Raw genomic sequence first — 9938 nt, 5'->3', positions numbered from 1 at the left:
AAACTCTCAACAAATTATGTAAAGAAGGAATGTACCTAAACATAATAAAGGCAAAATATGACAAGCTAAAATCATACTCAACAATCAAGAATGATCAGGAACAAGACAAGGGTGCCCATTCTTGCCACTTCTATTCAACACAGTACTGGAAGTCCTAACCAGAGAAATTAGGCAAGAAAAATAAACAAAAGGTATCCAAATTGGAAAGGAATAAGTAAAACTGTCTCTGTTTATAGATGACATGATCTTATATATAGAAACTAGTAAACACATTCAGTAAAGTTGTGCAGGATACAAAATAAATATACAAAAATCATTTGTGTTTCTATACATTAATACCAAACTATTGGAAAGAAAAAATAAGAAAACAATCCCATTTACAACAGCATCAAAAACAACAAAATACTCAGGAATAAGTTAAACCAAGGAGGTGACAGACCTGTACATGAAAATCTATAAGACATCATGGAAGCAATTGAGGAAGACACAAATAAATAGATAGATAGCCCATGTTCATGGATTGGAAGAACTAATATTGTTAAAATGTCCATACTACTCAAAGTGATCTACAGATGTAATGCAATCTCTATCAAAATTCAATTGGCATTTTTCACAGAAATAGAAAAAACAATCCTAAGGTTTGTAAAGAACCACAAAAGACCCCAAAGAGCCAAAGCAATCTTGAGAAAGAACAAAGCGGAGGCATCCCACTCCCTGATTTCAAACTATATCACAGAGCTATAGTAATCAAAACAGTATGGTACTGGCATAAAAATAGACATATAGATCAATAGAACACAATAGAGATATCAACCTACACATATACAGTCAACTAATCTTTGACAAATGTGTCAAGAACACACACACAATGGGAAAAGGATAGTCTCTTCAAGAAACAGTGCTGGGAAAACTGGACAGCTACATGCAAAAGAATGAAACTGGACCACTTACACCACTCACAAAAATAACTCAAAATGGATTAAAGACTTAAGTGTAAGACAACCATAACACTCCTAGAAGAAAACAGGGAAAAAGTTTCTTGACATTGGCCTTGGCAATGATTTCTTGGATTTGACACCAAAAGCACAGGCAACAGAAGCAAAAATAAACAAGCAGGACTAACTCAAACTAAAAAGCTTCTGCACAGCAAAAGAGACAATCAATAGAATGAAAAGGCAAACTATGGAATAGAAAAAAATATTTGCAAACCATATATGTGATGAGTGGTTAATATCCAAAATATATAAGGAACTTATGCAATTCAAAAAAACAATAGCAAAAAAACAAAATAACCCAATTAAAAAATAAGCAAAGGACCTGAATAGACATTATTGCAACGAAAACATACAGATGGCCAACAGGTACATGAATAGCTGCTCCACAACAGTAATCTGCAGGGAAATGTAAATCAAAACCACAAAGAGGTATCACCTCACATGTGTTAGGGATGGCTATCATCAAAAAGACAAGAGAGGAGTGTTGGCAAGGATGTGGAGAAAGGGAATCCTGTGCACTGTTGTTGGGAATATAAATTGGTGCAGCCACTATGGAAAACAGTATGGAGGTTCCTCAAGAAATAAAAAATAGAAATACCTTATGATCCAGCAATCCGCCTTCTGTGTATATATCCAAAGGAAACAAAATCAGTATCTGAAAGAGATACCAGCACTCCCATATTTATTCCAGCATTATTGACAATAGCCAACATACGGAGACAAGCTAAGTGTCTGTTGAGGGAAGAATGGATAAAGAAGATGTAGTATTTTAAATTTTATTTAATTTTAATTAATTTAGTCACATGTGGCTACGTAGCTACTATATTGGACAGTATAATTCTAAAAGGTCTGACATCCTGGGTAGAAACTAAGAGACTTGGGGATATGTGGGGTGTCGTCATCTCTTCCTTCAATTTAAGGTGAGCTTTATGAGAGGAAGACCCTGGCCTTCTCTGGCCTGCAACCCCAGGATGCTCGAAATGCAGGACTTCAACCGGGCAGTTGAAAGTAAAAGGCAGGCAGGTACTCAGCTAAAACTGTTGATCAATATATGTGACACAGGAAGGACTACAAAGGAGAAAAGTTCCCATAATTTTCCAAAGAAATTAACTGTGAGCTGGCGACAGCCCTCACAACTTCAATCTCAACGAGCAAGAGCACTAAATGGGCCTGCACACCTCACTAGGAAGGAAACTCTGGGACAGGCAGCCAGGCCACCACAGCAGGCTGTGACGGGCCACCGAGTCCAGGAAACAGGTGACCTGCTCTAAGGAGGTGACTGGGAATAGTTGACGAAGAGACAGGGTTGAGGGGCTGGAGAAGCACCCTGGAGCTGGCAACAATAGGATGCTGTTACCCCGCCAGGCCTGAAGAGGTAGGGGGAGGGAGGGTTACTGGAAAAACTTAGAAATAGCTGTAGGAGAGGGCTGCCTGACAGGGGCTGTGGGCTTCGCCTTCACAGAAGCAAGGAGCCAGGGGAACCCTGCCCTGGTTCTTTCAGCCCTCACATCGCCTGCAGGGGCCTCCCGTTATCCGAGCCTAACAAAAAGCAGGAAGCAAGTGCACACAGGTCAGCCTCCTTCAGGGCAGAGAAAGGTGGAGAGGAGATCTGGACAGGCTAATGGGATGGAATGAGTGAGTGGTAAGAAAAAGGGGGATTAGAACAAGAATGGTGTTCAGAGCAGGACTGTGAGTACGAGACCCACTGTGTGAAGAGGGTGCCACAGCTCAGTTCCTCCTTCCTCTGTTGTCATGGCCAGGCAGTCCAGTGGGGGCTATGAATCCTGACTCCACTAACTCCTAACGGAGTGATTTGTGTTACGTTCCTGTTGGGCGACAATCCTCTGTGGTCCCTGGTGTTTCTGCACATCTTGTGAGCAAAAGTGACTGCCTTTGCTCTGGGACTATATTTCCGAGGAAGTTTAAATATCAAACAACTTTGGAAGAGAGAGAGAGTGTCTCTCTCCAGAGCAAAGGTCAGGCATGATAAAAGATTTGCCTTCTCAGGATTCTTCTGTAGCACGACCTGCTGTGTGTGAAGTGTCACCTGCCCTCTGTGTCACCTGTAGAAATTGGGGTTCAGGGAGTTGACACCAGCTTCACTATTGCTGTAATAACACTCAGTCCTGTCTCTGAACCCCGGCTCTCCTGTGTTCTGCCGGCGTCCAGGAGACTGTGTGGCAGGCTGACCAGTTACTTTGTAGATAACGGTGAGATCTCATACCCTTTGCAGCTCTGGGCAGTTACCTCTTCTCTATAAGTCTCAAGTTCCTCAGCTGTAAAATGGGAATAACAAGAGGGCTGTGTGATTACAAGAGTTGACACACATAAAGGGCTTAGAGTAGCTTTTGGACATGGTTAGGTGCTCAAATTAAGTCAGTTATTTTATCTACTCCTATAAGGCAAATGTTTCAAATTCAAAAAAAAGGCAAAAGAAACATTGTAAAAGGGGACTTGAAGCCCACGTTAGGTGAAGGGTTCTCTGATCATGAACTGAAGTTTCAAAGTCCTGAAATAACTTAAAGATGTGATTGCAGAATAGATTTACCATTGATAACTTTGAAAAATATTCTGAAAAGAAGAGATAGGACAGAAAACCAAACATGTCAAAAATCCCAGGTTCAAAAAGATGGATTGCAGACACCTCAGACAGGCCAGTTAGATGTGGATTCCTGAAAACTTTCTAGAATAGACGTTCGAACAGATGCCTCGTGAGCCTGTGGAAAAGAACACAGCGATCACTGGAAGCAGCATGAGTTCACAAGTAACGCATTGTGCCGTACTAATATTTTTTCTGACAGCATCACTGGATTAATCACCAAAATCCTGTGAAAACAGTATAGCATGATTTTAGCAAGAATGGGAATGTGGGAAGGAGGGATGTGGGTTGAAAGAGACATAACTGATGCATCTGTGACCTGATGGAAGATTTCCAATGGAGTGCCAGCTTCACCCTGTGCAGCATGTCTAGCCAAGACTTGGAATAAAGACATAGAAAACATGTCTGAAGATGTCACAGAGCTGGGAGGAACAGCCAGCATGACATTTGAGATATTTCAATAGACCAGACCACAGGCTGAGCCCAACAGGAACACAGTTAAGCTCTTCATTTGGGTTCTTCACTGGCCACACAGTGATGATATGGAATAAACCTGGGATTTCAGCTATCTGCAGGCTCAACGTGAGCCAAAGACATGATGCGAATGCGAATACTGAAAGAGAGTTTCGGTCACATTTTGCTGCATGACCTCAGTAACACGGCCTGGCGCCCTGAGTGTGCGCTCAGCGCCTTGTGTACAGCTCTCGTTTAACCCTTACAACCACGCTCCAGGATTGCACAGATGGGGACAGAGGTTTGGAGAGCTGAAGGAACAAATAAACTGTGCTGAGGTCACACAGCAAGTCAACAGCACAGCCAGGATCCAACCCCAAGTCTGTGCAACCCCCCTTAGCCTGCTGAGACCACTACACCACTGTCCAAATCCAGGGGCCTTGGTCACACCACACTGGCAGAGCTGCATTCAGTTCTCGAGGTCACTTTCGAGGCCATGTCACATGAGAAACTACTGAGAAACAACAAATCAGCTTAGAGAAGATGGAGGGGGGAGACATCGTGGACCCTAAACACACTATCACGATGTACAGACCTCCGAGGGTCTGGCCCCTGCTCGCCTCTCAGTCTTGCCTTTGTCAACGTTCCTACATGGGCCCCTGGTCTTCCCAAACCCGGTCCTACTGATCCGCGGGCAGTTGTCTGGACCTCCCCTGCTCTCACACCCGAGGCCCTGCACTTATCTCACCCTCCTCAGGGCGCACCGCTTTACCTGGTCAACTCAACCTCGTCCTACAGATCTCAGCTGCCCCTGAAGGCCGCCTCCTCGGACCCACGCTCGGGCCCAGGCCATCTTCCTGCTGCAGGGGGGCTGTCAGCTGAAGCCCCTTCAACAGACACCCCAGTACATTTCCTGCTTGATGACAGAGGCTCTAACTCACCAACCCTCAGGGAAGAGTCAAAACAAGAAAAGTTATTTTAAGGCCCCCTAGAAATATGAAATATATTATCAAAATTAATTTAACAAATCTAAAATATCATCATAAATACTTTCACAATGGAAATTTAAGGTGTGTCTTCCAGAACGTCTAAAAATTTAATGCACTGGTGACTGTACCCCAGGAGAGAACAAAAACATTAGCAGCAACTGCGGGAGGCAGACCCCCCCTCAAAACAGTGATTTTTCTATCTCTAATATGATCGATGGGAGGCTCTACCTTTGATATTATTCCATGTTTTCTGAGATGGGGTTCTTTACCCTTATTTTTAAAAGACCCAAACCAGTAATGACTTGCAAATTAAGAATGCTGAAAGTGCCTGGCTGAAAAAGGGCAGGAACCTGACAAATGAGTTCAGAAAAGATCACCTGTCTGGATTTGGAGTTACTAAAATGACACCACGTCAGAGCAAACGGTGAGTTTGTGGAACATTCATTCCTTACGATCAAATCAATGAAATACCACCTTCTCTGCTCGTCAGCGCCCACCTCCATCCAGGATGCGGCTTGGAGAGAAGATGCCTCTCCAAGGACCACCAACTGAGAGGCGATGCTCCAGTGGCCCGCCCCAGAAGGTGCCTTTATTTGGTCTATGTTTTGTGTCACCAGAAGAGCTTGGTCTCCTATAAAGTAAACCACGAAAGGCAAGATTAAATGACCCTGCTACCCAGTGTTATTGGACGGTGCTCTGTTTAAAGTACTGGCCTGCAGTCTGCCGAGGCTTCTCAGAATAGCCATACATGGTACGATTCTCCTTTCCCATCCTCATTCAAATGATGTTTTAACTGACAATAAACAGCAAGCTTTATAAATAAGCAGAAAGTAGGAGTTGCAGATGTTAGGATGGGTGTAAAGACTGAGAGTTTTATACTCTGTAAGTAGAACTACACCCAAAATATAATTTTAGCCATTAGTCCCACTAAGAGTTAGAAATGACCTTCAGAAGGAGAGTGAAGGGGCGTGGGGGAAGCAGAAATCAACTACCTTTTGGATGTAGCTGTGGATGTCATGGGGTTTCTTCTTGAGCTTTCACTCTTTTCTTTATAGCCTTGCCCTGTGGGTAGGTCTGACCCTCTTGAGCTAGTCTTGTAGTGTACACACTGCTGCTTCTCTCTTCCTGGAATCGAAAGTAACCTTAAGGATGATGGAAAAGGTTCCTTCAATCCAATGCTACAAAAGTAGCAAACATTTTCTGATATTGACCATGTTCCCTGCATACTGTGAGGGAGGAAGATTTTAAATTAACTAAAATAAATAAAATTCTTCCCACATATAAGTAGGCTCAGAACTTCTACTCAAACACTAACAACTCCCAGCACGTCTAATCGTTGTTAGAAAGGTTTACCTCGTATCAAGCCAGCATCTATGTTAATGCATCTTATACCCACTGCTCCTAGTTTGTTGCTGACCCAGTGTCTCGTCATTGTCTTTCAAATATTTATAGTTTTGTTTTTTTTCTCCTTCAGCTCTTCTTCCTTTATGGTTTTCAGACCCTTCAGCAAATTGACCACATGACACTGCTCACACTCCAATTTGTCTAAGTCCCTTTAAAACGGGATCCAGGAACTGGACTGTGGGCTACAAGGGTCTTTATCATTTTACCACCATCCAAACATCAAGCACATTAGTTCTTCTCTAGATGCCATCCTTGTTACCCATGACCACAAGGACAGGCTGCAGCTGTTCAGTAGGCATTAACTGGTGGTGATAAAGTGTTGTGGCAGGCAAATATCTGACACATCTGTTCAGCAAGTCTACAACCCTACAGCTGAGTTCACAAAACTGTAGATTCAAGTAACTCTCAAGTGAATTTGAATTCACCCTGTAAAAGCCAACTTAGATATCTCAAACAGGAGAGCTTCTTGGAACTTGCTGCCCATAGAGCTGGGGGAGCTGACCAGCGATTTGCATCTGGGATATCATGATTTCAAATCTAGAGGTTTAAACCATCATGGATTACACTAGACCATCTGTATGGTTCAGAATAAAGCCATCTGGCAAACCTCTTTCCAACTCCATATTCCAAGTACTTGAATATACACTGGAGATGTGATTTGAGCTTTCTCCTCCCGGCCCCACATTTTCTAACTATCTTTTTATTTGCAGTAGACAACTGGGTCAGAATAGAGGGACTCAGGATTTATTATAAAGGTCACAGATAGAGTTTCAGCATCACAAAAATGCCAAATAAGGATGTCTCTTCTATAGCTAGGCAAGAAGTAGTTTAAGAGAAGATAACTCTGTTTAAATAAGAATTAGTATATTAGAGATGTTATATAAATATATATTACATAGTAATATAATATATACTATATAATTATACATATATATATTAATATTGACATCATATAATGCCTAAAAATGATCACTATAGCTGTGCCACTAGTAGATTAAAATTAACTGAGAAACTCTTTGGCAGAATATGGTTCTTTCTTCACATAACTGTGGGGACACCTGCTTGGATATATGGACAACCATGCAGTTCCTGGAAAAAGGGCATCTGTATGATCTAACAAGCTGAGGCCTTTCTCCCACCTCCCAAAGGTGGATAAACCAGATGTGGCAGCTACACTTGGTCTGTCATCTGGCCATTCTGAAACTGGGCTCCCTCACGTACACTCCCCTTTCCCGCCATCTCACATCCAAGTAAAATGTCATCAATTGCAAATTACCATAGATAGGCTCTCACTGTGGAATCAGGGGCCTGTGTGGGCCACTCAGGGAAGGCCTCTTGCAAGACAGTTATTTGAAAAGAAGTGTAGATATAGAGAGACAGAGTTCCGACACATGGTATTTCTATAAACAAAACTATTAAGCAGAAACACAGCAGGATTAGTTTAATAATAAAGTGGCTTGTTGAGGTTTGGAGTTTTATTATTTCTTTTTAGAAAAAAGAGAAAATTTACAAGATGCAAAGGTCTCACACAATACATTATCATTGATGATTGTTCTCTTTACACCTTAACACGGACCCTGGCTTGGCCAGTGTTGGGAAGAACACGGACAGCATGGATGTATTTGAGACCCATCATGGACACGCAGAAATACACCACAGTGTGAAAGGAGGACTTGATGACAAATGATGTTGGGCCAGCCTGTTCTAAAAGCAAGCCAAGACATCGTAGGAACCCACAAAGCCTTCCTGTGGGGGAGGCACGGGCGGTGCCCTGCTGCCATGTGCATGGGGCACACTCCCCTGTGCTGGCAGCACCCACTTCTTCTATTAGACCACAGCAACAACACAGAAAATGGTAACGCTCCTTTGGTGTTTTTTTGCAGGGCTATTCAGGTTCCCAATTTCTTATTTCCTTCTTCCTTTTCACGATTCAGTTCCAAATTCTTAAAACAGAGTAGGTGCTTGGCATCTTTCATGAATTTTTCAGGATCCAGTTCTGCCCAATGATAATGCACTGAAAAGAACAAAGATAAGACACATAACTCAGAAAAGTCCCCAAATTTGCCTCAAATCCTATTAAAAAATATGACCACTATAACAAAATAGCTGAAGATATCCTTTTTCAAGTTCATACAATGACAATGGCATGACAGTGTTTCACTTTACTGTGAAAAATCTGCCATGTTGTCATGTATAAATCCAAATATCTTCCCACCAAAGAGTTTCCAATTTATTAGAACTTCATTCTCAGAGCTCAAAAAGACACCAAACCAAATATCTGGGAATTAAACAACACACTTCTAAATGGCCTCTACATCCAAGAGAAGTCACGAGGCAAATTAGAAAACATTTTAAAGTGAATGAATATGAAAATACAACATATCAAAATTTGTGATATTCACCTAAGGCACTGCTTAGAGGAAAACTGATAGCATTAAATGCTTATATTATAAAATAAGTCAATAATCTGAGTTTCCACCTTAAGGAACTAAAAGAATAAAAGCAAAGCAAACCCAAAACAAGCAGGAGCAGAATAATAAAGACAAGGACAGAAAGTAATGAAATTTCTAACAGAAAAACTAAAGAGAAAATAAATGAAAAGACCAGTAAAATTTATAACCCTCTTGCCAAACTTACCAAGAAAAAAGAGAAAAGACACAAGTTACAAATATCAGACATCAAGAGGCAACATCAGTACAGATTTCATAGACATTAAAAGGATAAAAAGAGTATATCACAAACAACTTTATGCCCACAAATTAAGACAACATAGATGAAATGAACAAATTATTTGAAAAAAAAATACAAAAGCCTAATTTCCAAATCCTTTCAACAGTGAGGGAGTAGGAGGGGTGGGAGCCTACAGAATGCATAGGGACAGGGAATAAACTAAACACTTGTTCTTGGGACATTTTTAATACTGCTCCAAAGATAGTAGGTTCTTTGGTACAAAATGTCCAAGTGTCTCAAATTTTTCTTTGAAATTCTGAGACTACAACAAAACCTAGCTGGTCTTGCTAAGATTTGGAGGCAGGAATTTATCATCCAAGAGTTTAAACCCCAACCTTAACAGAGCAGTTTCTATTCCCTCAGATCTAAATTCTAATTGAATAAACTTCAGTAAAAGCAAAAGATTCTGAAACAAGAGTTACACAAGGTGATGCCACATCTCTGAAGACGCTGCTGGATGCAATCACATAGGTCACCTTCTTAAGAAAGGGTCACATTATGAGCAGATGCCTGGATGGAATTAACAGCCTTCCATTCCTGAGCCCAGCTTGATAACAAGGTCCATGGGCCCACACGAGAAAGGCTACCCAGACCTGCAGCTAGTCCACATTCTTTGTTCTATCTGGACCTACACAAAGTATCGAAATCTCCCCAGAGGCCTCCCCTCATGCTGTGAAACCCACCTGGTACAGTCTTGCACTACTTCCTAAGAGATATCCGAAAGACCACCAGGGGGTAGAGCATACACAATATAATTCCTGGGGACCA

General features: G+C 41.8%; 1 protein-coding gene across 1 annotated transcript in view; it reads right to left on the bottom strand.

The window, feature by feature from the left end:
* Positions 1–7876: 7876 nt before the first annotated feature.
* DTD1 (D-aminoacyl-tRNA deacylase 1) overlaps positions 7877–9938 on the bottom strand; it is a 175835-nt gene continuing 173773 nt past the window's right edge. The window contains exon 6 of the mRNA XM_004433712.3: positions 7877–8454. The gene's annotated coding sequence lies outside the window, so the exon portion shown is untranslated. The remainder of the gene's footprint in view (positions 8455–9938) is intronic.

This window comes from Ceratotherium simum, chromosome 21, assembly GCF_057802395.1.
Source record: "Ceratotherium simum simum isolate JZ-2026a chromosome 21, ASM5780239v1, whole genome shotgun sequence".
Classification (NCBI taxonomy): domain Eukaryota; kingdom Metazoa; phylum Chordata; class Mammalia; order Perissodactyla; family Rhinocerotidae; genus Ceratotherium; species Ceratotherium simum.
The sequence above is the reverse complement of the archived record's forward strand: the minus strand, read 5'-3'. Positions and strand labels throughout refer to the sequence as shown.